This window comes from Phalacrocorax carbo, unplaced genomic scaffold (assembly GCF_963921805.1).
Source record: "Phalacrocorax carbo unplaced genomic scaffold, bPhaCar2.1 SCAFFOLD_189, whole genome shotgun sequence".
Lineage (NCBI taxonomy): Eukaryota > Metazoa > Chordata > Aves > Suliformes > Phalacrocoracidae > Phalacrocorax > Phalacrocorax carbo.
Genome location: NW_026990391.1, coordinates 21,517 through 49,506, shown reverse-complemented (window position 1 = coordinate 49,506; position 27,990 = coordinate 21,517). Strand labels below are relative to the sequence as shown.

General features: G+C 53.8%; 1 long non-coding RNA gene across 1 annotated transcript; it reads right to left on the bottom strand.

Moving 5' to 3' along the window:
• Window positions 1-3,817: 3,817 nt before the first annotated feature.
• On the bottom strand, window positions 3,818-21,985 carry LOC135311110 (uncharacterized). Its single transcript, XR_010370971.1, has 5 exons — window positions 21,862-21,985; window positions 21,370-21,479; window positions 11,461-11,652; window positions 11,093-11,202; window positions 3,818-4,158 (listed from the first exon to the last, which is right to left on the bottom strand). It is a non-coding gene; the product is annotated as an uncharacterized LOC135311110 (long non-coding RNA).
• Between the last annotated feature and the right edge of the window lie 6,005 nt (window positions 21,986-27,990).

Sequence of the window (27,990 nt, the reverse complement as noted above, 5' to 3'; positions counted from 1 at the left end):
AGGCCCAGACACTGCAGGTTCTGCCTGACCAACCCAGTCTCCTTCTATGACCAGGTGACCCACCCAGTGGATGAGGGAAGGGCCGTGGATGTCATCTACCTGTACTTCAGTAAAGCCTTTGACACTGTCTCCCACAGCATTCTCCTGGAGAAGCTGGTGGTTCCTAGCTTGGACAGGTGTACTCCTTGAGTACAAAACCAGCTGGATGGCTGAGCCCCAAGAGTAGTGGTGACAGAGGTTAAGCCAAATTTGTGGCTGGTCATGAGCGCTGTTCCCCAGGGGTCAGCTTTAGGACTAGTCTTGTTCCATGTCTATATCAATGACCTGAATGAGGGGACAGTGTGCCTTCAGTAAGTTTGCAGATGATACCAAGTTGGGCGGGAGTGTTCATCTGCTTGAGGGTAGGAAGGCTCTGCAGAGGGATCTGGACAGGCTGGACCCATGGCCCTAGGTCAGCTCTATGAGAATTAACAAGGCTGAGTGCCGGGTCCTGTGCTCGGGTCACAACGACCCCATGCAATGCTACAGGCTTGGGGAAGAGCGGCTGGAAAACTGTGCGGCAGAGAAGGACCCGGGGGTGCTGGTTGACAGCCGGCTGAACGTGAGGCGGTGGTCTGCCTGGGTTGGCAGGGAGGCCGATGGGGTCCTGCCTTGTATCAGAACTGTTGTCAGCCTAAGGCATAGTATATCAGTTCAGTCAAAGGAGGTTTCTAAGTAAATGGATCAGCTTGAAACACAACATATCCTTTACAGCTTAAGTGAGTAGAACACTTAAACACTATTAACAGCTATTTATACTAAAAATCTGATCAAAATGGTACCACACTAAACATTCTTGCTGGTGTTAGAAAAAGCCTCATCCCTTCCTTACGGCACTGCTGCAGGGAGATAACCCTATGAGACTGCAGGGCAATGCTATAGCGTAACAAGAATCTATGCTTACCGATTCACCACCACAGCTACAGCTCTTTCGCTGCTGCTGCTGCACATCATGCTTACGCAATGAAGCCCAAAGTGTCAAACCTAAAGGAATAAAATCAGGGGAACACAGCTGCCCTTCTGAAGGCAGGCTGCCAGGGGTGAGGGGGGCAGCCAGGCAGACCAGATGCCAGCGGCTGCCCTGCAAAGGAGTTGTGCGCTGCTGAGCCTTGGGCTTCGTTGGCTTGTCAGCGCCTCGCCTCTGCACTGCCAGGACCCTGCTCTGCTCATCCTGCGTAAGCACAAGGCTTCAGCGAGCACGCAACAGGAGAGCAGGGTACGTGAGGGCATGTCACCAAGAAAAAACCCACACAGGAGAAAACCTCATGCAGGAGGCCCATTTCAGTGGAAGGGAGGGCACAGACACATGCAGAGGAAGGGTGGGGGAGGAGGCGGACACTGCCGGACAGGGGCATGTCTGGGCAGACACGCCATGGGGAACGTGCATGGGGATGACTGACACCAGGGGGTCCCCCCAGGATAATCCACAACAGGCAACTCACCTGGGATAACCTGCAGATGATGATGCACTCCAGATAACTGATGCACTGCAGGAAACCCCTTCCAGGCAAGCCCCAGAAATGCCCTTCCAAATGCAGGTGTTTCACACCTAGTAATCTCCAAATTAGGATTTTCATGGTGTTTTTTTCTTTATAGGGTTGGGTTGGTCAATTATTGCTTTGGGGTGTTGGGTTTTTTTGTTATCTTTGGGTTGTGTTGTTTTCCATTTTGCTGGGTTTCTTGGGGATTTGTGGGTTGGGTCCTTTTTTTTTTTCCCCATAATATAAAACTTGGGGTTGTTCTTCAAAAATACTGTATAAAGTGTGGGGGGGTGTGTTTTGAACCACAAAAATTGGTGATTTTCAGTTTGTTCTGTGGGTTTCTTCATTTGGAGTTTTTTGTAGGTTTTTTTTGTGGTGTGTGTTTTGTCACTCCCCAGCCCACCTACCTGATGTGCGGAAAGCGGACTCCACAATCCGTAAGATTGTGAAGTAGGTATGTTTATTCAGCACGGGGGGTAGTCCCACCAAAGTCATGCATGCCTGTGTGATAGTTTGTCTTCCATTTCTATAGTAAAGCATTACAGATACATACAATTTCCCAATACGCCTAGAGATATGCATGACCTTTCCCCACGTCGTATTAAAATTAGCCAAAAAAGTAGTTTCCATAAATCTTTCCCAACTGAGCTTGCACAGTGCCTCCTCGTGGTGGTGATCGGGGGTAGTAAAGATGAAGGCTGCTGGCTCCTCTTCATCACCGCTAGTAACCTTTTGGTTTTGCGCAGACTCAGTTATCTCTTGACACTTGTCCAAACTACTGTTTTACCTGGTTCTTTAGACAATTTTCTATCCTTGTCAGGAATTTGTCCTTCGCAAGTGGATTCCAGGCCTCCTTGCTAATTATTTTACACAGCGGCTAGATAAGCGTTCCGCAACAATTAACTTTCAGCTGGATAAGCATTCAGAGATAGAACAGTTAACTTCTGGTTTTGCATCTTAAGAGCCCCTTCCCCCTTTCATACCCCCCAGCCATTTTCTTGCTTTCCAGCTGCACAAATCCACCTGGAGTTGACTCTTCCAGTTTTCTTTCCCCCAAAACTGTTTGGGTTTTTGTTTAGTGTTTTTCTCTTTGCTTTGGTTCCACCACCCCCCACCACTGCAGACCCAGACTCGAAAGGTTTGGGGTTCTTTTGTGCCCTGGCAGCAGCTCCCACTCCGCATATGCGGCCCCATAGGGGAAAATCCCCATTTGGGGGAATCAGGCCCACACTGGGATAGGAAAAGGAGAAGGCGAGAGGGGCAGCATTTGAAAGCGCATTTGTATCTTCAATTGATGGGGGGAGTTGAGGGGGGTTGTCAAATTTATAAATCCTGTGTATAAATAGGGTTTCTTTGCATTTTAAAAACCTTAAATAGCATAGACATTTACACTTATGTGTCTACTTACACATCCATATGCTTATGGAATACATATATTTTACACATATCTATTTAGATATGTTTAGACTTGGCTATATTTACACTTACACAGAATAGCTATTTACACATACCTGTTTAGGCTTACATATCAATACATATATAGAACACCTATTTAGACTAGCTATCTGCTTACTTATACTTTTCTGACATTTTCATCTTTTTCAACTTCTCTATTTAGACATCTACTTACAATGACATGTATTTAGACTATGTAACACACAGTAAGTGTAGATGCTCACTCTAGTCAGACTTCCTTCTATTTTTAATTCCTTCATAAATCCTTTTTCTTCATTTTAAACTCCTTTATTTTTTATTTTAAATATATGTAGACAGGCGAGTTACTTTTGTATTTTAAAATCCTGTATCTCAATGTAGAATTCTTTCTATCCTAAAATCCATTTATACATCTATAAAGTAATAATACTTTTCAATATATATAAAATAAGAGGTTTTCTCTAATTCAGTGCCTCACACCCACGTTGGCTTAAAATATTTTTCTTAATAGACCCCTGAATTTTCAGGCGTTTTTGGGCTACAACCCCCCTTTTTGAGGGGGGGAACCCCTAGATGACCCACACACACACTGACCTGCTCCTCTGATGCATTATCAGCTCCCCCAGTGACACTGGGGTGCCCTGCATGACATCATCACCCCCCCAGGACTCCCCCTATTTTATTATAGTAAGGTTGGACTAGGTGATCCCTGAGGTCCCTTCCAACCTGAGATTCTGTGATTCACCCCCAAGAAGGGCACTAAACAAGGGAATCTGCTCCAACCTGCAGCTCATTAAGAGTGTCATTTACAAAGGTACACACACCCACCCCCCAAAAAAAGGGGAGCTCTGCTAAATCTAAAAGGTGGGGCAGCCCCCCCAGCCCCTGTCCGCAGGCTGGCGGCCGCCCCACGGCAAAGCAGGAGCGTGCCAGAGGACGGTGTCACGTCTCTCTCGGGCTCTGCTCGGCCATGCTCCCCCTCTGGGATGGGCTCCCCGGGGCGACAAACAGCCCCGGTCCCTGGGGGCCCCGACTCTCCCCACCAGGCAGCCCTCGCGGCCGCACCTGCGGGGCACCCGCTGGAGACAGAGCCGGGAGCCCCCAGGCAGAGGGATGGCCCCTTACCTTCACCACGCTTAACGACCGGCAGGCAAACCCGGGCCGGGGGGCATCTCTTGAGCATCACGAGACACTGAGAAGACATCTGAAAAACAGAAATCCCAAACTATATTTCAGCACGTTAATAAAATAGCACAGAAGAAAATGGAGGAGCTCAGTCAGCACAAGGGATAGGAAGGAAATTGAGCCGCAGCAAGATTCTGGGCAAACGGGTCACGTCAAAACACAACACCTCCTTTAAAAGCTAGAGGGACTGGAACACTTGGAAACGGTATTAAGACTAACCGATACCGTTTTGAACAGATTCTTCGCGTAACACTGAACGCTCTGGCTGGTGCTGGAAAACGTCTCATCCCTTCCTTACGGCACCGCTGCGGGGAGATAACCCCGTGAGGCTGCGGGGCAAAGTTGTACCGTAACCAGAACCTCCGCTTACAGATCCACCGCAGCAGCTACAGCCCTCGCCCTGCCGCCGCACGTCTTGCTGCCTGGCTCCATGAAGCCTGAAGCGAAGCGTCAAACTTGAAAGAGTAACGTAAAAAATTAAGAATAAGTCTCAGTAATGCACTTTGTGCTGAGAAGGCGGGCGCGTGTTTACGCACATCCAATATGAACGTCTACGCTATAAAAGCTTTTCATTTAACTCACACAGCCTTTCACGCGCGCCATTCCATTATCTATCTCCAAAATACACAGCAGCAACGTGACTGGGGGGTTTTGGCGTGTTATGGAGTCGGGAGGGACGTCCGCCCAGCTGCCCCGCCCAAGAGATGCTGCTGAACTGCCAGGGAAACGCACATCGAAAGCGAGACTGAAATAAAATACTTAAGAGCGCTCCCTCAAAATACCGGCAGGAAAAAAACGCCCCCACCCCAACATTCAGTCACCCCTCATTAAATATTTACAACAAATACCTACCTGCTTAATTACACCTAATAAATCGTACGCTACATCTGCTCGGCAGTTACAGCTGAAACAGTGCAAGTCACATTGTTCATCAGACGATGTTAGCTTTTTTTAAACTTTCATTTATGACAGAAGAATCGGTGAGTGAAGAGATCCCCAATACAGTTTTACTTTTTTGCAGAAAAAAATAATACCACAACAAAAAACCACGCGAATCAAATCCCCAGTGTTGCAATACATGGGGCTACCAAGAAGGACCGGCAGATATGCTAATGCGTTTGGCTGTACCGAAGCATGCAGGGGAACCGTATTTTTATGGGATCTCGACTGTTACAACTGAGAACCCAAGCACTACCAATGCCATCAACATTTGGAGTATGTGCTGTGCTTGGATCTCCGCAAGGACCATTGATTTTTTTATCTTAGAAAAAAAAGCAATACTTCGCAAGTCTTGTGCTGATGAGTTCTACTGACAAAGACATTGTCTCTAAGATGCACTCTGATGGCAAGTTCATAGAATGCAACCTCACTGAATAAGAAATATCTCAATTTTTCAAGATCTCTTCCTAACAAAAGTCACACTGTGGGGCTTTCAGATGGGTCAGATTATGAATCCTTTCACAACAAGAACCACACCAGCTAACTAGGATATTCTTGCAGTGGCCAGGTGCCTCTTCATCACGTGAAAAAAAAAAAACAACAAAAAAAAAACCCCAAAAAACACCAGGGCCAGCAATAAGTATCACACGGGTCAACACAGATCTCTTCCAGAGCACCCCCCTCATCAAAACGAACATGCCCATCGGCTCACCTGCTCTGCACAGATTCCAGCATCACCCCCCGCTTCCGTCATCGCTTGTGGCACCAAATGTATCAACACACAGTAAACTACCGTTACGCTCGTGAGAAATCACCGCCCCGTGACTTCCTCGTTACTACCCAGCTCGCTTCTAATGCTCATACGCCGTTCCAAAGACGGCCCACGTGTTACCTACAGAACTGAAGAGCTCGACGACGGACCACAGCATTCTCTGGTCTCAGATGCTGGCCGCTGCCCCACCTTCTCAGACCTCTCATAGGCACGCGGCAGCACCGCTCCGAGCCTGCCAGCGGCACCTGCAAAAAGCCAAGCGAAAAGGCACCTCCCGAGATGCTGCCCGATGCCACAGCCTGCCCGCACCGATCCCCGTCTCGCACCCCTTTCCCTCGACAGCCTCCCTCCCAGCCTACGCCACTTCCAGGTGCCGTGTCCAGCTCGCCCGCCGTCCGTAACACCCGAACAACGCGCGTTGCTTATAACTTCCCCAGCAACACAACACCTCAGAAAAGAGCTGCTACTTCAGCCCACCAATCACCACTCGCCTTGCTCGACTTGCCTCCTTTGCTCATTGCTACGCTACTTCAAACCCAAAACAAAAGACAAACGCAAGGAGCAACGGAGTCATAGAGCCATCGGTCACATCTTCCCTCTATATACACCACGCACCACCTCACCCGCTTACATCGGTCCCCTCAGTTCCCCTCCGTCGCCCTGCACGACTCGTCCCTCGGCATCTCCAAAACCAATACCAAACAAGTTGCCTGGTTGCACAGCAGTACCTTAACGGTTCCTGAAGACCGACTATAACCTGCCATTAAAACAAACATATGACATCAAACATGAAGCCCTACGCACGTACAAGCTTGAACACCCTGCAGAGGTAATCTGCTCAGCTGAACTCTAGCTGCCTCTCCCAGATAGCCACGGTCACGGCCTCCGAGCCCACAAAACGTCACGGTGATTACGGTCCTCGCCCGCTGAGGAGGGCCACTCAATCCGAGATGACAGTACAACCTTTCCCCCAACAGCCTTGGCACAGCAACAGATGAACCCTAAGCTCTCATCGCTGTGCCACCTACCCGACTCTACAGGGCCAGCAAGGCGGTCCGAGACAAACTCAAACGCACACACCAACGCTATGAGAAACGCTACAAACTGCGCGCCTCCGAGACGAGAGAACGCTCTCGGCAAACAGAGAGACAACTGGACGGAAGAGCTCGTCCAGCAACAAGACCTGCGGAACCCTGGCAGTGACGCAAGGAGGCCCTAACGCGATCCAAAAAGATTAGAAGAGCGTCAGGGCCCATGACAAGAAGTTCCTCTCAAAACTGAGACGAAGGGTGCACAAGAAGCCCGGCTACAAGACCTAAGAACGTAAGGATGCAGGGAAGAAATTACACTCCTTGAAAATGGACAGCGACAGAGCAGAGCTGTTCATGCATCTGGGAACGATGTCGCAGACAACAACTGCCCAGAAACTCCTCAAACAACAGAGCGATCCACACTTTAAACTGTAACATGCAAAAAAGAAGCACCCAAAGGGCGCCAGCCCCACAATTAGAACCTTGCCAGCCCCTAGGGATAGTGCTGTGCTCCTGAGAGTAAAGAGAACATCGTGACCCGAGAAAGGTCTAAGACGCCGAACACACACCACACAAACTACACAACACACGCAGCCCGGAACAGCCCTGCCCAGCACAAACTAGCACCATGCTGAAGAGGAACTCGCTCCCCTTACCTGCCCAAAGGGGACTGCTTCCTGGACAGCCCTTGCCCCTAGGCTACCTTTAAAACCCCTTCCTGCCGTGGCCAACCTTGTCCCCACCCTACCCCGACCCTTTCCCCAGCACCCCTGCCTCAACTTAGCTTTCAGAGGGCCAGGAAGCTCAATCCATCCTCAAGAAGGAAGAGCACAGTCAGACCACTGGATTTGTCCTGCAGTCCCAGGTGCCTCCTCATCATCCAAAAAAAAAACCCCACACACAACCAAAAAAAAGGCTGGAGAGTGCTGTCAATCAGCATCACACCACAGACACTTCCCACAGCATTCCCCTCCTTACTCTACAGCAAGTCCAGAAAAGGCCACCACTGCTTTTAGAGGGCCGGGACACTCAATCCATCCTCAACAAGAAAAACACCAGCAGCCCACTAGATCAATCCTGCAGTTGCCAGGTGCCTCTTCACTCTCAGAAAAAAAAAAAACCCAAACTCCCAACCCACAGACAACAAACCGTGCTGTCAGTCAGCAACACATCAGTCAACACGGACCTTTCCCATATCATCCCCACCTCACATGTAGCCCGGGGTTCCGCTCAGCTGCTCTGTGCCCCTTCCAGACTGAGACAGTCGTCATCACTTGCAGCCCCTAGAGATACCGTAAGACACAAAATCACCGCTCTCCTTGCAAGAAGTCACCAGCCCCATGCTCCTCCTCACTGCAACCCAACTCACCTGAAATGCTCCTCAAATACCCTTCACTTGCATCTTCCCTTTAATCCTGCACAGGGACCTGCTGCCTTAGTGTGCTCTACTCAGCTCTGCTCTATCACACTGCACAGGTCAGACCAAAGGGAGGGCCAGACGAGGAGGAGGAGGACGACAACGAGCAGGTGCACAAGGGCAGGCAGAGGAAGAGGAGGAGGGGCCCGAGGAGGAAGATAGAGGGCCCAAGAGCAGGCCCGAGGGCGGGCTGAGGAGGAGGGGGAGGGGCCAGAGGGTGGGCCGATGAGGACAAGGAGGAGCCCAAGGGTGGGCACATGAGGACGAGAAGCAAGAAAAGGAGGAAGATAGCAGGGCCCAGGGCAAGCACAGGACAGTAGGAGGAGAGAACAGCAGCATCCAGCTGAACGGGGCGGGGGGCGTGTGTGCGTGTAGTGAGAAGGCACGAGGCAGGGAACAGGACGGCCAGAGAAGGACAGGGAGCCTGACGGAGGTGGAGATACAAGCAGCAGAGAGAGGGGAAGAGAGGCAGCAGAGAGAGGGGAAGAGAGGCAGCAGAGAGAGGGGAAGAGAAGGACACAGACCAACAAAGAAGGAAGAGGAGCAGGCTGGAGACGCACAAAGAACCTGGGGCAGGCAGCACGACAGCGAGGGAGGAAAGAAGAATAGGGGCAGGAAGCTGGACCGAGCGCGATGGAGACAGACAAGACAAGCGACAAGAACAGGGCAGAGAGGGAAGAATGAAGCCACGGGGACAGGGAGCCGAGACAGCCAACAACGGAGGGAAGGGGCCGGGGAGGGAACACCACAAAACAAACCATGGGGCTACGTGGTACAGAGCATGAGACGGCAGAGAATTAAGAATTAGGGACAGGGAGCCAGAAAAACAACAAAAAAACACCCAAAACAAAGGGCGATGGGGAGCAAAAGGAATCGCAATGCGTACAGAAAGGAGAGAGAAACAATTCTAAAACAGGGTCATGGGGAAGCCAGAGACAGCAAGATGGAGAAAGGACAAAAGCTACAGGCTACAGGGCAGAGAGGGAAGAATTAATGAATAGACACAGAGAGCTGGGCAGAAAGAGATGGAGAAAGGCTGAAGATCACACGGCCAACAGGGAAGAGAGAAGAGAGGGAGGAATTTTCAAAACAGGGGCAAGAAGCCAGAGAGAGGGAGAGAGGCGCAACAATAAAATGGGGACAGGCCACAGGGCGGCGAGGAGGGAATCGATGAATAAGAACAGGAGACCAAAGAGAACACAATGTAGAATGGAAAAAAGGAACAGCAGCCTACAGGGAAGGAGGAATTAAAGATCAGGCACTGGGAGGCAGACAGAGACACATGAAGAAACAAGTAGGAAAAAAAAAAACCAAACAACGGCAATGGGCTACAAAGACAGACAGAGAGAGAAGAAATAAAACATAGCAGCAAGGAGCTGGACAGAGAGAGATGAGGACAAACAAACAGCACAGGTCTACGTGACAGAGAACGTGGAATTAGAACACAGAGAGGGGGAGCCGGACAGAGAGAGAGGCCGAGAGAAAAATCTAGACGGGCTACGGCGGGCAGAGGCAGGAATTAAAACCTAGGGACAGGGAGCTGGACAGAGAGAGACGGAGATCACAGGGAACAGCGGCGGGTGCAGGAAGAACAGGAATTCGAGAATAGGGAAAGGGAGCTGGACAGAGAAGAACTCAGAAAGGCAAGAACAGTAGCAGGGTACAGGGCAGAGCAGACGAACTAAAAAGCGCGGCGGGAGCGTTGAGGCAGACAGAGAGAGATTAAGAAAAAAGTCACGGGCTACGTGGCAAAGCAGGAGGAACTCAGAAACGGGGATGGCAACCAAGGGAGAGTGAGCTGGTGAAGGATAACGGGTATTCAAAGTGAGGGACGGGGAGCTGGGAAAAGCGAGGCAGAGAAAAACAGAATCACAGAGAGAATCACACAAAGCCAAAAAAGAAGAAACTGAACAACAGGAACAGGTGTAACCAAAGCGATGAAGTCAACCAACCAGAGACGGTGTTCCATTACGGGAACACGGAGCGTACGAATCAGCGCATCTGTCGATCTGCATTTTAGTCCCTAGGCGATCGTTAATGTCAGCAGAACAACAGACAACGTGCTTCTGTCAGAAAAGGATGACAAAACGCGGTTTCGTGTAGCGCACTGAGAAAACTAGCCAAGACTGCCAAGATTAAGAGCCAAGAAGGTAAAAGGCAATTCTGGCAGGGGGAGATCGCGACCACCGACTCACGGACCACCACCGAGCCTGCGCAGCGATTTACATACAGAACGAGCCAGTTTGTACCGATCAGTAGACAGGACGATAATGAATATGTATGAATACGTAAAATTTTGATCTACAAATTCTACGGGAAAGGTGTGTGAGGTACGCACGCCAGGAGGAGCGATCCCCCGTGCATCTGGCGCCGTGAATAAAGAACGCCTGCTCTTTAATACTAAATCGGCGTTGAGGAGTTGTTTCCGATTTTACCGCGTTTTTCGGTAACACACGGAGTCAGACCAAGAGGGCCAGAGAAAGACAAAATACCGACAGGCTACAGGACAGAGCAGGAGGAATAAAAAAATAAAAACGGAGCCAGAGCCAGGCAGAGAGAGGCGGAGAAAGAACAAGTAGCCACAGGCTACAGGACAGAGAGAGGGAGGCCTGAAAAGACGGGGAGGCAGGGAGCCACTCAGAGCAAGATGGAGAAAGAAGGGGCGGGGGGGCGCCAAAAAAAAAAAAAAAAAACATTTTGCAGCAGGTAAGGAAAGAGAGGGGGCCAGGGGAGAGACAGGGAGGGCCCAGGATGCACAAGAGAGGCAACGGGGCCCCAGTGGCCCAGGACTCACCGCGACTCTCGCTCTCAGCGCTGCTGGCACAATTTAGCCGTTCAGATGCTTCTTTCCCCTCCTCTCCGCCCTGCCTCTTCTGCAGCTCCAGACTCTAGGCCGTCCTCCACCTAAAGAGGATACATGGGTGTCTTACCGCTCTTACGAGATGAGGCTTCCTAGGCACGTAGCCTAGCTCGCTCGTGCACTACACGCCCGTACCCAACTCCCGGTTACGCGTACAGACCCTGCGGTGCACGTTGGTGGCCTGGCCCGCTGCGGACTATGAAGGGGGATCCTCCCTCCCTCACCTGCAGGGACAGGCTCTCTCTTGCCTGCGGCAGGAAGGCAGCTGGCAGCCAGAGCGCCTTCAGTTTCTTCTGCTTTACCTTTCGTTGGCGTCTCCAGCTTCAGCCGAGGCAGCTCCTGTCCACAGCCGGGAAGGGCTCTGTGTGTCCCTTTTCGCCCCCGCGCTGCGAGGATGGCAACACCGGGCAGAGAGAAGCCACGCAAGCCTGAGACGGCCGCAGTCAACGGCATCCCCGGGGGAAGGACAGACAACCACGTCCTCAGCACGGTCTCTGCGAGAGGGAAAGAAGAAACAGCGACCGTCATTACCGTCGATCGACCCTGGCCAAAGCCCCTCCTTGCACAGGGGCTTCTGGACACACCGCTCCTTCCCCGCGCTACTGCTAAGGGCCCCTGCGCCGAGGGGGAATCCAGTGCGCTCGAGGGCCGGCTCGCTGCCTTCACGACAGGGCCTGGGGGCGGCCTAGGGCTACGCAGCACGCTTCAGGGGAGGTGCCGGGGCTGCGGGCAGGCGCACGGGGCAAGGGGGGGGCCAGGGGAGGCTGAGCGGCAGCTCCGGTGAGCCGGGGAGGCGGCGGCCATCGTCTGCGCCCTGGGCAGGGGGAAAAGGTCCTCCTCCTTTCCCTCTTCCCTTCTGTCAGCTCCCGGGGAACTCACCGCTTCTCGGGGAGCGGCCGCACCTGGAAGCCCCCAGAAATCAACACGAATCCAACCCCAAAAATACACCGCGCGTACCGTACGCGGCACGGCCGCCCGGCACCCGAGCGCCGGAACACCGCGCCTCCCGCCACGCCCCGGCGAGCCACGTGACAGGGCCGGCAGCCACTGCGCCAGGACTACAGCTCCCGGCACGCTCTGCGCCACAACACGGCCGCCCGGCAGCCCCCCGCCGCAAGGACTACAGCTCCCGGCACGCTCTGCGCCACAACACGGCCGCCCGGCAGCCCCCCGCCGCAAGGACTACAGCTCCCGGCACGCTCTGCGCCACAACACGGCCGCCCGGCAGCCCCCCGCCACAAGGACTACAGCTCCCGGCACGCTCTGCGCCACAACACGGCCGCCCGGCAGCCCCCCGCCACAATGACTACAGCTCCCGGCACGCTCTGCGCCACAACACGGCCGCCCGGCAGCCCCCCGCCACAAGGACTACAGCTCCCGGCACGCTCTGCGCCACAACATGGCCGCCCGCCCAGCCGGCAGACGCACCACCACAGCTCCCGCCACGCCGCGAGCCCGCCCTCCCCGCTCTCTCACCCTGCGGGGCACCGTCCCTCCCGCCGATGCACCCGGAAGCCCCACCGAGCCCTCAGCACAGCCTCGCTCTCCCCACCGCCCGCTCCGACCCGCCGCTGCCCCGCCGCAGCCCTCCTCGGGGCTTGACCCGGCACGCAGCGGCCCCCCACCCAGCCCCCGCTCACCTCCTCCCTCGCTACACTCGCAGCCCGCTGACGCTCGGCCACAGCTCCGCCCCGCCCCGCCCTCGGCTCACACTGGCCCCCCGGAGCAGGGCACCACCCCTTTTCCAGGGAGGAGCCGGCACCGCCAGCCCCACTGCCCGCACCTGGGGCTCCTCCAGCCAGACCCCGCCCACAGCTGAGGCGCAGCAGCAACGGGGGGCCCCCTCCCCTCGCCCCCACAGTGCACCACCTCCTCCCCCGGGCTCCATCACAGCCCCTTGCCCCACGCCAAGGGAGCGCAAACGCAGCCCTCAGGCCAAAGGAGAGGGCAGCTGTTGGTGCAGGCGCGCACGTAACAAGTCCCAGGAGCGATTCGTGGCTCAGGGTCCCCAACGCTCCCCCTGCCCCAAGGCCACCTCGGCCGCCGTTGCCGCAGCCGCACGGAGCTGGTGGTGGCTGGGATAGTGCTCATTTTCTCCACAGTAGCTAGGAAGGGATACGTTTTGGATTTATGCTCAAACACCGTTAATAATGTAGAGATGTTTTGGTTCTTGCTGAGCACTGCTTCCACAGTCAGGGCCTCTTCTGGTTCTCTCAGTGCCCCACCAGCAAGTAGGCTGGGACAGCTGGGAAAGCTTTCCCAGCTAACTGACCAAAGGGATATTCCATACCATTTGACATCATGCTCAGCACACGCAGCTGGGGGAAGAAGGGGGAGTCCTTGGGGGGGGGGGGGCTACGGCATTTCTCTCCCTAAGTTACCATGACACATGACAGAGCCCTGCTTTCCCAGAGGTGGCTCAACACCTGCCCGCCGAAAAGGAGGAGTGAATTAATTCCTTGCTTTGCTTCCACGCACAGCTTTTGCTTTACCTATTAAACAGTCTTGATCTCAACCCATGATTTTTCTCACTTTTACCCTTCCAGCTCTCTCCCCCAGCCCACTGAGGGTGGAGCGAGCAAGCAGCTCCCTGGTGCAGAGTTGCCAGCTGGGGCTAAACCACGGCACGTGCTTGTCCGCGTTTGGCAGGGAAGGGACCGTCCGTCGCCTGGCTCCTGGAGCGACGGGCTGCTGGGCAGAGGGGGAGGCCACCAAAGGTGAGGAGCAGGGCACAGGACAGTAGGAAGAGAGAAGAGAAGAGCGGCAGCCGGCTGGACGGGGGCGGGGGGGCGTGTGTGCGTGTAGTGAGAAGGCACGAGGCAGGGAACAGGACGGCCAGAGAAGGACAGGGAGCCTGACGGAGGTGGAGATACAAGCAGCAGAGAGAGGGGAAGAGAGGCAGCAGAGAGAGGGAAGAGCAGGACACAGACCAACAAAGAAGGAAGAGGAGCAGGCTGGAGACGCACAGAGAACCTGGGGCAGGCAGCACGACAGCGAGGGAGGAAAGAAGAATAGGGGCAGGAAGCTGGACCGAGCGCGATGGAGACAGACAAGACAAGCGACAAGAACAGGGCAGAAAGGGAAGAATGAAGCCACGGGGACAGGGAGCCGAGACAGCCAACAACGGAGGGAAGGGGCCGGGGAGGGAACACCACAAAACAAACCATGGGGCTACGTGGTACAGAGCATGAGAAGGCAGAGAATTAAGAATTAGGGACAGGGAGCCAGAGAAACAACAACAAAAAAACACCCAAAACAAAGGGAGATGGGGAGCAAAAGGAATCGCAATGCGTACAGAAAGGAGAGAGAAACAATTCTAAAACAGGGTCATGGGGAAGCCAGAGACAGCAAGATGGAGAAAGGACAAAAGCTACAGGCTACAGGGCAGAGAGGGAAGAATTAATGAATAGACACAGAGAGCTGGGCAGAAAGAGATGGAGAAAGGCTGAAGATCACACGGCCAACAGGGAAGAGAGAAGAGAGGGAGGAATTTTCAAAACAGGGGCAAGAAGCCAGAGAGAGGGAGAGAGGCACAACAATAGAATGGGGACAGGCCACAGGGCGGCGAGGAGGGAATCGATGAATAAGAACAGGAGACCAAAGAGAACACAATGTAGAATGGAAAAAAGGAACAGCAGCCTACAGGGAAGGAGGAATTAAAGATCAGGCACTGGGAGGCAGACAGAGACACATGAAGAAACAAGTAGGAAAAAAAAAAACCAAACAACGGCAATGGGCTACAAAGACAGACAGAGAGGGAAGAAATAAAACATAGCAGCAAGGAGCTGGACAGAGAGAGATGAGGACAAACAAACAGCACAGGTCTACGTGACAGAGAACGTGGAATTAGAACACAGAGAGGGGGAGCCGGACAGAGAGAGAGGCCGAGAGAAAAATCTAGACGGGCTACGGCGGGCAGAGGCAGGAATTAAAACCTAGGGACAGGGAGCTGGACAGAGGGAGACGGAGATCACAGGGAACAGCGGCGGGTGCAGGAAGAACAGGAATTCGAGAATAGGGAAAGGGAGCTGGACAGAGAAGAACTCAGAAAGGCAAGAACAGTAGCAGGGTACAGGGCAGAGCAGACGAACTAAAAAGCGCGGCGGGAGCGTTGAGGCAGACAGAGAGAGATTAAGAAAAAAGTCACGGGCTACGTGGCAAAGCAGGAGGAACTCAGAAACGGGGATGGCAACCAAGGGAGAGTGAGCTGGTGAAGGATAACGGGTATTCAAAGTGAGGGACGGGGAGCTGGGAAAAGCGAGGCAGAGAAAAACAGAATCACAGAGAGAATCACACAAAGCCAAAAAAGAAGAAACTGAACAACAGGAACAGGTGTAACCAAAGCGATGAAGTCAACCAACCAGAGACGGTGTTCCATTACGGGAACACGGAGCGTACGAATCAGCGCATCTGTCGATCTGCATTTTAGTCCCTAGGCGATCGTTAATGTCAGCAGAACAACAGACAACGTGCTTCTGTCAGAAAAGGATGACAAAACGCGGTTTCGTGTAGCGCACTGAGAAAACTAGCCAAGACTGCCAAGATTAAGAGCCAAGAAGGTAAAAGGCAATTCTGGCAGGGGGAGATCGCGACCACCGACTCACGGACCACCACCGAGCCTGCGCAGCGATTTACATACAGAACGAGCCAGTTTGTACCGATCAGTAGACAGGACGATAATGAATATGTATGAATACGTAAAATTTTGATCTACAAATTCTACGGGAAAGGTGTGTGAGGTACGCGTGTTCGGAGGAGTGATCCCCCGTGCATCTGGCGCCGTGAATAAAGAACGCCTGCTCTTTAATACTAAATTGGTGTTGAATAGATATTTCCGATTTTACCGCGTTTTTCGGTAACAGTTTTGGCACCCCAGATGGGAACCTGCTTTTGAATCTCGACGGATCCGCGGGACCTGCAGCCAGCCCCAAGGAATTCTCGGGGAGAGCTTCCGATCCCCGGGCCGGAGAATTCTGAGCAAGATCCCCTGGATTGAGGTAAACAAGGCATTCGTTTAAGAAGAAACTTAGGTAGAGTAATACGTGGCGTTAGCTTCCCACATAGGATAGGATAGTGGGTTTGAGTCCCACAGGCCTGCCCATAAGGCGCGGCGAAAGCCACGCAGGGTTGGGGCCAAGAGGTACCTCGGTTGGTAAGTCTCTGCTAGGCGAAAGCCTGTGGAGCGGGACCCGAGGGTAGGGGGGTCTTCAACAGGGGGTTGAAGTCTCCAGGGATATCTAGCAGGGGGCTACAGATCCCAGTGGCGGATTCCCAGTGAGACCTCTAACGGGGGTTGGAGTCCCTCTGACTACTATTTGTGATAGTGCACTATCACAACTGCTAGTCGACTGGGAGATGGGAGCATTTCTGAGTAAGAAACCTATCCCACAGAGAACACCTTTGGGATGTACTTTGAAGCACTGGGAAGACATCGGGGGTGATGACCCACTAACTCGGAAACCATTAATTGAATATTGCAATCATTGGTGCCCAATGTATCAATTGGAAGGTGGGCACGAATGGCCAGAACAGGAGACATTGCAATATCATACCATCTTGCAATTAATGTTGTTTTGTAAAAAGGGAAGGCAAATGGGAAGAAGTGGCATATGTTGATTTGTTCTTTACACTGTGGAATCATCCAGAGTGGCAGAAACAGCGTGAGATATGTCCACAGGATTCTACGGCAATGTTTCTGAAAAGAGGAAAATGTGGTGAGAACTTGAAGTGTTGCTCTACTTGTGATACTGGATACTTCACTTGATGGAACTGACAAGAAAATAGTATTGAATACAGCCAGAAGGCAGGTGCAGGGAGCACATGCTAACAGGAATTTACAGAGAACAACGAATAAGAATTTTCCATCTACAAATCCCGAGTGGGACCCTAATCAGCCAGGACCCAGGGGAATGTTGACTAGATGTCAGAGACAGATTTTATTTGGAGTAAGACATGCAATGCCAAAAGCCATAAATTTTGACCCATTTATTAAGTGAGACAAGAATTAAAGGAGTCCCCTTCAGCCTTTATGGAAAGACTGAAGGTGACCACCAGAAAATATACTCATTTGAACCCAGAAAAAACAGAAAAAGCAATTCAGTTGGTCTCTATATTCATAAGACAATCAGCCCCAGATGGGGGGGAGGGGGGGGGGGAGTAAAAAAACCTTCAGAAACTAGAAGAACCTGAATCCAGAGATCTGGGTAAAATGCTTGAAGTAGCTTGGCATGAAGGAGACCAGAGGAATCAACCCTAGCTGAACACCTGGTTACACTGAAGCTAGGGAATGAAGAAATAGAATTTTTGGTAGATACGGGAGCCACTTCTTTGGTATTGAATACACGTAAAGAGAAAGTTGATCATAAACCAGTAGGTGTTGTTAGTGCGACAGGGCAAAGAAAAATTAGCCTTTCTTAGAGCCATTAAAGTTTAAATTGGAGAAGCAATGGGCAACTCACCGGTTTCTGTATATGCCTGAATGTCCACTGCCTCTGTTATGATGAGATCTATTAAGTAAATTAGATGCTCAAGTAACTTTTAAAGATGGAGAGATTAAATTACTAATACCAGAACAGAATCAAAAGCCACAGAGGCGAGAGCGTTTATGTTACAGGATTCCTCCAGGGAGGAACAGGTTCCCGAAGAAGTGGAAAACGTAGTAATTCCTTTGGTTTGAGCGAGCGGAGCTCCGGAGCGACCTAAGCAGGCAGAGCCGGTGAAAGTAACCTTAAAGCCTGGAGCCAAGCCGGTAAGACAAAAACAATACCGTATTAAGCGAGAGGCTCGAAAAGGATTAGAGAAGTTAATTATAAATTTTTTTCAGAATATGAGCTCTTAGTAGAATGTGAATCAGAATATAGTACTCCTGTGTCGCCAGTAAAGAAATCTAGAGGCAAAGAGTATTAGCTGGTTCACGATTTAAGGGCTATATCTCAGGTGGTCCAAGATCTACATCCGGTAGTAGCTAATCCATACACTTTACTGACCTCTTTTAAAGGAGGAGCATAAATGGTTTACTGTACTAGATTTGAAGGATGCCTTCTTTTGCATACCTCCAGGCATAAAAAGTCAAAGCCTATTTGCTTTGGAATGGGAAAGCCCCACCACAGAATGAAAGACACAGCTAACATGGACCGTACTTCCACAAGGATTTAAAATTAGTCCTACGATATTTGGGACTCAGCTGGCAAGAAAAAAAATTAGAAATATAGAAATGTATAGAAAAAACAGAACCCAGGGAGAGGCATATTGTTACAGAATGCAGACGACATTCTGATAGTGGCAGAAAGTAAAGAATAATGTTTTGAAATTTTTAAATTTTCTGGCCCAAGGAAGATGCGGAGTTTCCAGAAACAAAACCCAAATAGGAGAAGCAGCAGCCATTTATTTAGGATTCGAAATATCTCAAAGACAAAGACAATTAGAAAGTGAAAAGAAAGAAACTATTTGTCAAATTCCCGAACCTAGCGGCCCGAAGGAACTGAGAGCTTTTCTGAAAATAGTGAAATAGCGTCAGCTCTGGATTCTGAACTACAGACTGTATGTAAAACCATTATATGAGGCACTGAAAGAATCAAAGGATAAATATTTAACCTGGACGCCCGGATGCCAAACGGCATTCAAAGAACTGAAAAGAGCCTCAGTGATGGCCCCTGCATTAGGCCTACCCGATTTCGCTAAACCTTTTGAGCTGTTTGTCCACGAAAGACAACATTTAGCCCTTGGAGTGCTGACACAGCGACTGGGAACCTGGAAGAGACCCGTGGGCTACTTCTCCAAACAACTCGACCACGTGAGTAAAAGATGGCCTGGATGTTTACGGGCAGTGGCAACAGCAGCGCTGCCGATCCAGGAAGCCCCAAAGTTAACAATGGGACAAAAGATGACAGTATGTGTCCCGCACATAGCGGTGACTGTTTTAGAACAAAAGGGGGGTCGTTGGCTATCCCTTAGCAGAATGTTGAAATATCAAGTTGTTCTGTTAGAACAAGACCATGTGGAATCGAAGACTACTGCTATACTGAATCCTGCTATGTTTTTAACAACAGAAAACCTTACGGACAATTTCGAACACGATCGCTTGCTAACTATTGAACAAGTCTATTCCAGCAGACCAGGCCTGAGACACAAACCTCTGGGAAAATCCTGATCTGGAGTTGTTTACAGATGGAAGCAGCTCTGGGCGAGAAGAGAATGGCCGGATATGCTGTCGTTATCACCGCCGAGGGAATGGAGTCAGGGGCGCTGCCTGCGAACACCTCAGCACAGAAAGCAGTATTGGTAGCGTTGAAGCGAGCTCTGCGAATGGCAGAAGGACGAAGGATAAATATCTAGACTGATTCCAAACATGCATTTGGTGTGATCCACGATCATGGAGCTACTGGGAAGGAAAAAGGACGGCCATCAGCCCAAGAATCATTGATACAGCATAAAGACGACATTCTCCAACTTCCGGAAGACGTGCAGAAACCAAAAGAAGTGGCGGTAAAGCGTTGCAAAGCTCATCGATTTGGCCAGACGGCTGTAAACATAAGCAAACGATTGACAGATAAAGCTGCAAAGAGGACTGCAGAGCAAGGTATCCTTGCACTAGTACCAGTAAAACAGATCAGAATTCCAAAGTTGAAACCGAGATTATTATAATAAATTGGATGAGCAATTAGCAGAACAATTGGAAGCATCACAAAACACAGAGAGATGGTAGGTAACACCAGAAAAACAAGTAATAATAATAACAACCCCACAAGTTATGACAGAACTTGCAAAAGAAAAGCATGAGCAAACACATTAGGGTGTAGATGCTACGGTTTTGAGTTTAAAAGCATCTGTAGCGTGTGTAGGCATGACAAGAACAATTAAACCCATAGTAGCTAAGTGTCCAATCTGTCCTAGAAATAATCCCCTGAACCAAAGGAAACCACCTTTAGGAGTAACAAAACAAAAAATTTTCCCGGAAATTATTAGCAAATTAAGTTCTCTGAGTTACCCAGACAAAATAGATATAGCAGTATTTGTTAGTGATGATGGACAAATTTTCTAGTTGGCCAGAAGCTTTCTCGTGCTGCACCAACAAAGCTAGAGTAGTAGTTAAAATGTTGCTGAAAGAAATAATACCAAGATTTAGAGTGCCAACAGGAATGTCCTCTGGGAGAGGACCACATTTTTTTGCAGAGGTAGTTCAACAAATTAATAAAATTTTGGGTATAAGATGGAACCTGCATATGCCCTAGAGACCACAATCAAGTGAAAATTTTGAGAAGATGAACCAAACACTGAACTGACATAGTGGAATATTATTGATCTAAGATGGAAGTATTGAGAAAATGATTATTTCAAAACTTCCAAAGGGGGGAAATGTAACCAAAGCGATGAAATCAACCAACCAGAGACGGTGTTCCATTACGGGAACACGGAGCGTACGAATCAGCGCATCTGTCGATCTGCATTTTAGTCCCTAGGCGATCGTTAATGTCAGCAGAACAACAGACAACGTGCTTCTGTCAGAAAAGGATGACAAAACGCGGTTTCGTGTAGCGCACTGAGAAAACTAGCCAAGACTGCCAAGATTAAGAGCCAAGAAGGTAAAAGGCAATTCTGGCAGGGGGAGATCGCGACCACCGACTCACGGACCACCACCGAGCCTGCGCAGCGATTTACATACAGAACGAGCCAGTTTGTACCGATCAGTAGACAGGACGATAATGGCTATATACGAGTATGTAAAATTTTGATCTACAAATTGCACGGGAAAGCTGTGTGAGGTACGCACGCCAGGAGGAGCGATCCCCCGTGCATCCGGCACCGTGAATAAAGAACGCCTGCTCTTTAATACTAAATCGGCGTTGAGGAGTTGTTTCCGATTTTACCGCGTTTTTCGGTAACACAGGGAGTCAGACCAAGAGAGCCAGAGAAAGACACGATACCGACAGGCTACAGGACAGAGCAGGAGGAATGAAAAAAAACGGAGCCAGAGCCAGGCAGAGAGAGGCGGAGAAAGAACAAGTAGCCACAGGCTACAGGACAGAGAGAGGGAGGCCTGAAAAGACGGGGAGGCAGGGAGCCACTCAGAGCAAGATGGAGAAAGAAGGGGCGGGGGGGGGTGCAAAAAAAATTTTTGCAGCAGGTAAGGAAAGAGAGGGGGCCAGGGGAGAGACAGGGAGGGCCCAGGACGCACAAGAGAGGCAACGGGGCCCCAGTGGCCCAGGACTCACCGCGACTCTCGCTCTCAGCGCTGCTGGCACAATTTAGCCGTTCAGATGCTTCTTTCCCCTCCTCTCCTCCCTGCCTCTTCTGCAGCTCCAGACTCTAGGCCATCCTCCACCTGAAGAGAATACAAGGGTGTCTTACAGCTCTTACGAGATGAGGCTTCCTAGGCACGTAGCCTAGCTCGCTCGTGCCGGAGCTGGGGGCAGGAGCATGGGGCAAGGGGGGCCAGGGGAGGCTGAGGGGGAGCTCTGGTGAGCTGGGGAGTCGGCTATCTTCTGCACCCTGGGCAGGGGGAAAAGGTCATCCTCCTCCTCCTCCTCCTTTCCCTCTTCCCTTCTATCAGCTCCCGGGTAACTCCTGGGGCTGCCCTCACCCGCTCGCCTTTAGCATACCAGAAGCCTGCCTCGGCAGGTCGTTTGAAGCTTCCCATCCCACCAGCCCCAGTAGTGCAGGCACACAAGGAGACACCCCTGCACCCACCAAAGGGGCTCGCTCACCTCGCCGGCAGCCCTAGGCCTCACCCGACACAGGGAATCGTGTCCGACACACCACCACGCTGCAGCAGGAGCGGAGGAGGCCTTTCCTTACCAGGAAGCAGCAACGAGCACGGCGGCATCACCTCGCAGGCACCGCAGCATCGCAGGGCTGTCACCTGCGGGGAGAGCAATGGGGATCACAGGGACGCCACCGCGCGTGCGCGGCTCCCGGGCTCAGTACCCAACTCTGGTCGCTGGGCAGCAGCATTATCTGAATTACTCTTCTCGATTAATACCATCCAGAAACCGTAACTTGGCTGCATCCACAGAGCTTCTATTCCTCTGCACCTTTCCCCCTCGCAGCCCCGGCAGCACCGTTCATTGCCTCTGCACCAAACAGCAAAGCGTCTCGAGCATTTCAGTCCTTTCCTCTCGACTGCTTAAAAAAATCTGGTGCTTGCTACTGTCCATGCCACTGCCCGCCCCCCCCCCATGCCCGAGGGAGGAGAAGCAGCACAGCAAACCTGGGGAACAAGGTTGGGTCCCCCACCCCCGCAGAATAAGCCCCAGGAACTGCTTGTAGGCATGTGGCATCAGGGTTGTGATAGGGTTTTGTTGTGGTTTTCTTTTTTCCCCCTGCCTTCTTTACATAATGTAATAATTGGGGTTGCTTTTCCAAACTACTGAGTTCTGTGGGGACTTTTTGTGCTTTTACCCTACAAAAAATGGTCATTTTCACTTTCGGTTTTGTGCATGAGAATGGTTGGTGGGTGCTTTTAGGTGGTTGTTCCTTCCCCACCACCACCCTTTTTTTCCTTTCCAGCTGCACAAATCCAGCTGGAGTTGGCTTTCCCAGAAGCCCCAAGTTGTTTTCTTTCCACCAGAATTCTTCCTGTTTTTTCACCCCCCATTGCAGACCCAGAGTCAGGGGGTTTGAGGTATTTTTGTGCCCAGGCAGCAGCTCCCAGGCTGCATAAGCAGCCCCACAGGGGGAAGTCCCCGTTTGAGGGAATCGGCCCCAAATTGGGATGGGAAAGTGAAGACAAGGGAAAAAAAACCCTGAATAACCTGAAAAAGAACACCTACTCCAGCCCACCAAGCACCGGTCACCTTGCCTGACTCACCTCCAGGGCCCAGATCACACTCGGCTCATCGCTTAGCACCCTCAGATCACAAAAAAAAAAAGAGTAAAACCCATAATGGAGCCCTATAGCCACCAGTCACATCTTCCCTCCAGTACTACACACAGACTCACCTTCTTCCAGCGCTCCCCTGGGCTCTCCTCCGTTGCCCTGCACGACTCATCCATCTGCACCTGGAAAAACAGTGTTACTGAACAAGTCACCTGGAGGCACAGCAACAGCTTAACCATTCCACAGCTCTTGCGCCCCCGTAGGAATACCATCTAGAGCCCAACTACAGCCTGCCGTTAAAGGAAATGCGTTAAATCAAACGTTAAGCCCTCGCACGTACAAGCCGGAACAGCAAACACACGGCACGCTCGCGCACCCAGGGCGCAGCCCGACGGAGGTCCACGCGCACCTCGCCGGTCTGATGCGGAGCCGCCCAGCATCCCTGCGAGCACAGCTGCAGGCGCAACAGCAGTTTCACCTACACCCATCCCAGCGCGCAGCGCTTCTGAAGCTTTAAGCTGAAAGCCCTACCTTGACCCTTGGCCACACTAGAAGCGAGCCGTGGCTAGGACTCCACAGAAACACAGCAACACAAATTGCACACCCACAGCGGCGACAGCCTTGCAACTATTTAGACCAGGAACAACAGAGAAAAGTAAAACAGCTTCATCACCCGCACAGGAAAAGCGGCAGACGGAGACAAAGGGTCAGCATTCACAGCCCTTACAGAACACAGGCGTTCTCTCTCCTTCCACTCCTAAACCCATCCCCACTTAGGTCTAAATATCGCAGCCCTGCTGGGGCAATATCGAGAGCGGGGAACAGGAGCCCTGCCGCCAGCCGTTTGTGCGGCAGGACACAAAAACAGAGGGACATGTTTTGCCACACACAACCCTGAATCTCCTGAAAATTTATGTTTACCAAAAATAGCCATTTGGAACATATTCCCAAAAACATTCGGCAATGAAACGCTTACGTGTTTGACACCCGCACATTTTTTGGGAACTTGCTATTTGCTTCCTGGTTTTGCTGGTCTTCCCTCAGAAGTTCTACCTGCAGCCAAGTTATTCCCACCCGCCCGACCGGTTCAAGCGTTCACCTTCCTGGTATTACCAGAACATTGACACAGGCGAGGAACTTAACTGCTCTTCTAAAACTATCCAAATGACAATTACAGCCCTGAAAGAGGAGTGGAAGAGAAGAAAAGGAGAGATCAGGCAGCAAAAATGCCCTGCAGGCTGCTGCCAGCCAACACTGCACTCTTTTGTTAAAGCCACCCCGCCCCCCCAAACGCAAAAAAAACCACCCCCCATGACTTTGTGGAGTGCGTTTTTTTTTTCTTTTCAGCAGTCCTTTTGGAGCTCATCCCTGTCTCAGCATCTTGTCTTGTCAGAGCATGAAGATGCAGATGATCTGTATCCCGACGACATCTGCATGGGATGAATACATTTTCAGAAATAGACCAGATCTGTGAGACTCCTGTCACCTTTGTGGTTTTAATAATCATAACTCAATTTTGTCGACTGACACACTTGTGAGAACTAACTTTGAAACTTAGCCTCTCCTTGGGGAAAAAAAACGTGTTAGACACCGAATGAAACTGATTCAGAGCTCCGAACCACGATGGAGCCGATAGAGCTGCTGTGACTTAGTTTGTATGATTAATTAATTGGTTAATAACTATTCTAAGCAGCACAGAAAGAAGAGCTGGACCCAAAGAGGGTGCGCTACGCTGGATCCAAAAAGCACCCTTCCTCCAGAGACCCGCCTCAGGTGGCGAGTTCGCTCTGGTGCATGCCGGCCTCCCGAACTTCGGGGTCCGATGTGACCGGACCCCCACCTCCGGGGAGGGTCCGCGTACCCTGCCCAACCCCTGCTTTCCCCTGCAGCCCCCAATGCCCCCACCCCAACCCCCCAGCCTGCACAAGCAGCCAAACCGGCTTCTGCTTTTGGCCCCCAAACCAGCTCACTTTGGGACCGTTTCTGAGCCAAAAAGCCCAGCTGCTGAGCCTGTTCTCAAGTCCCAAAAATGCAGCACTCGACCTCTGCTCCTCAGCCCAAACCACACGACTTAGTCCCCTCGGTCAGGCCCTCAAAACGCACGACTCGATCTGTTTCAGGGCCCCGGCGTCAGCCACAGGAGCCTGCTCTCACGGCCCAGGAACAGAAGAGCTGCGCTCTCCCCGCTCAGGGACCAAACCAGCTGAGCCTGGCTGCGTCCCGGCCCCCTCCGCAGTCCCCACGGGCAACGCTCAGGGCCGCGGAGAGCGCAGCCACCCCGCAGCCCCGCACCCCCACGGCCCACGCGGGCACTGTCGGGGAGGCCTCGGGAACTGAACTGCGCGGGCCCGGCCCCGCACCCCGGCGGGGCAGCCCAGCGCCGGCCCGGCAGCGCTTTCCTCCTGCTCTCGCAGGCCTCGTTTCCCCGGCACCGCCGGGCCCGCACCCCAACCCCACAGGGGGCCGGGCCCAGCCCGCCTCCAGCAAACCGCGGCGGCAGCAGCCGGGGTCCCTGCCTGCCTCGCGGCCAAGGGGGCACCCGCCCGGCACCGCAGGGGCCCCCGCCGGGGTCGCCGCCGCCGCCCGACCCCGACGAGGAGCAGCCGAGAGCCGGGTGGGGCTGCCCCTACTCCCCGGGGCCGAGCACGGGCTCGGCCCCAAAACCCAACCACCGACCCACGATAGCGCTCGGCCCGGGGCCGCTGCTGCCCGCAACCCCCCCCCCCCCGGGGACTCCGCGGACCGGGAGACCCCACAGCCGAAACCCGCCGACCCACAGCGCGCCCGGCCACGCACGCGGCTCCTCACCTGCCCCCCGGCGCGGCTCCGGCTGCCCCACGGCCCGGCACGGAGCCGAACCCGGCCACCGGACCATCCGCCGCCCCCCCGCAACCCCCGGACGCTCCGGGCCGGTTCTCGTCCCTTTTCGCTCCGACGCCTCGAGCCGAGCCGGCCCCGCTCCTCCGAGCTACCGGCGGTGCCCGCTCTGCTGCTCGGGGCCGGGCCCTGTTCTCGCCCAGCCGCGAGAAGCCGCCCCGGGGTCTCCTCGGTGCGTCCAGCCCCGTGCCGTGCCGGAGCGGGGAGAGCCGGGTACGAGCGCGGAGCCCTGGGGCAGGGGTTGCCCCAGTGCCGCCGACGGTGTGGGGGTGTGTGTCGTCGTCCCCCGCCCCACGCGGGGGGCGCACACACGGTACACCCGCGGGCAGGGGCATCCCCGGGGAGCCGTGCGGCCGGGCTGCGCCGTAGGAGGGAAAGGTGATGTTGGTTTCCCATTTTCCCCGCAGCCTGATCCTCCCCCCTCCCCCGTACTGAGTTGCCCCCCCCGCCCACCCCTTCCCACGCGTTACAGTCCGCGAAAAAGCTTTTAACAACCCCATCGACAACACTCCCTTTATCCCTCTTCCAGCAGCAGCAGCAGCAGCGAGAGATTAAGCCAACTGCAGCAGAGAGGAGGAAGGCAAGGAGAGCCTTTTCAAGCAAGGGCAGGACAAAAATGCACGGCGTGGACAGGCACAGGAGAGGCTGCGTTATCTGGAAAGCACAACACCTACCCAAGGGCAGAAAATAAGGAACGAATCGTTTGCAAGGAGCTGCAGCAGACAGATCACCTTTTTCTTTATTGCTCTCCTGCCCTTTGTTATCCAAAGCGATAGGCTTCACCACCGGGCAGAAAATAGCTGCCTAGATTTACACGGACAACCAGAAACAATCAAGCCACCCAGGAAAAAGTTCACAGCAGAGGTATAACACATCAGCAGCTAAAACATTTGTTACGCAGGCACAACCAGGCACTAAACAAAGGCTTTCCAACATTGGAGATCTAGAACAGGTAGACATTAGCACAGAAGCACAAGGGGCTCCGTCACCCTGCGCAAATCTCCCCGTGCCTACACACGCACCCGTTCAGAAGTTTTTTATCAGAAAACGCCGGACTGAGACTTTTGCCACAGTCACGAGACTCACGACATGACACACGAGGTGGGCTCAGAGTTTTAAGGCAAAAATACCTCCCCCGCCCCCCACCCGAGATCTTTCAGGCTCCAGACCTGCCATCTCCCCGCACCAAACCTCCCCGGCCAAAGGGTTTCAGGTGGCCCAAAACACAGTACACAGAAAATAAACGGGGAAAGCCCTACATTGTGCAAAAGCGAACGATGCCCGACCAGGGCTTCTCTGCGGGGCCCGGGCTCGGCACGGAGCCCCCCCCGGCACGAGCACGGGCCCGGGCCGGTCACGGAGTCCTCCCCCGCCCGGCCCCGGGGCCGGCACGGAGGGGCCGGCCCCCCCCCTCCCCCGCCCGGCCCCGGGGCCGGCACGGAGGGGCCGGCCCCCCCCCTCCCCCGCCCGGCCCCGGGGCCGGCGCGACGGAGGCTCCCCCCTACCCCGCCCGGCCCCGGGCCCGGCGCGACGGAGGCCCCCCCCTACCCCGCCCGGCCCCGGGCCCGGCGCGACGGAGCTCCCCCCCCCCGCCCGGCACCGAGCCCGGCCCGGGCCCGGCGCGACGGAGCTCCCCCCCCCGCCCGGCACCGAGCCCGGCCCGGGCCCGGCGCGACGGAGCTCCCCCCCCCCGCCCGGCACCGAGCCCGGCCCGGGCCCGGCGCGACGGAGCTCCCCCCCCCGCCCGGCACCGAGCCCGGCCCGGGCCCGGCGCGACGGAGCTCCCCCCCCCGCCCGGCACCGAGCCCGGCCCGGGCCCGGCGCGACGGAGCTCCCCCCCCCCGCCCGGCACCGAGCCCGGCCCGGGCCCGGCGCGACGGAGCTCCCCCCCCCGCCCGGCACCGAGCCCGGCCCGGGCCCGGCGCGACGGAGCTCCCCCCCCCCGCCCGGCACCGAGCCCGGCCCGGGCCCGGCGCGACGGAGCTCCCCCCCCCGCCCGGCACCGAGCCCGGCCCGGGCCCGGCGCGACGGAGCTCCCCCCCCCCGCCCGGCACCGAGCCCGGCCCGGGCCCGGCGCGACGGAGCTCCCCCCCCCGCCCGGCACCGAGCCCGGCCCGGGCCCGGCGCGACGGAGCTCCCC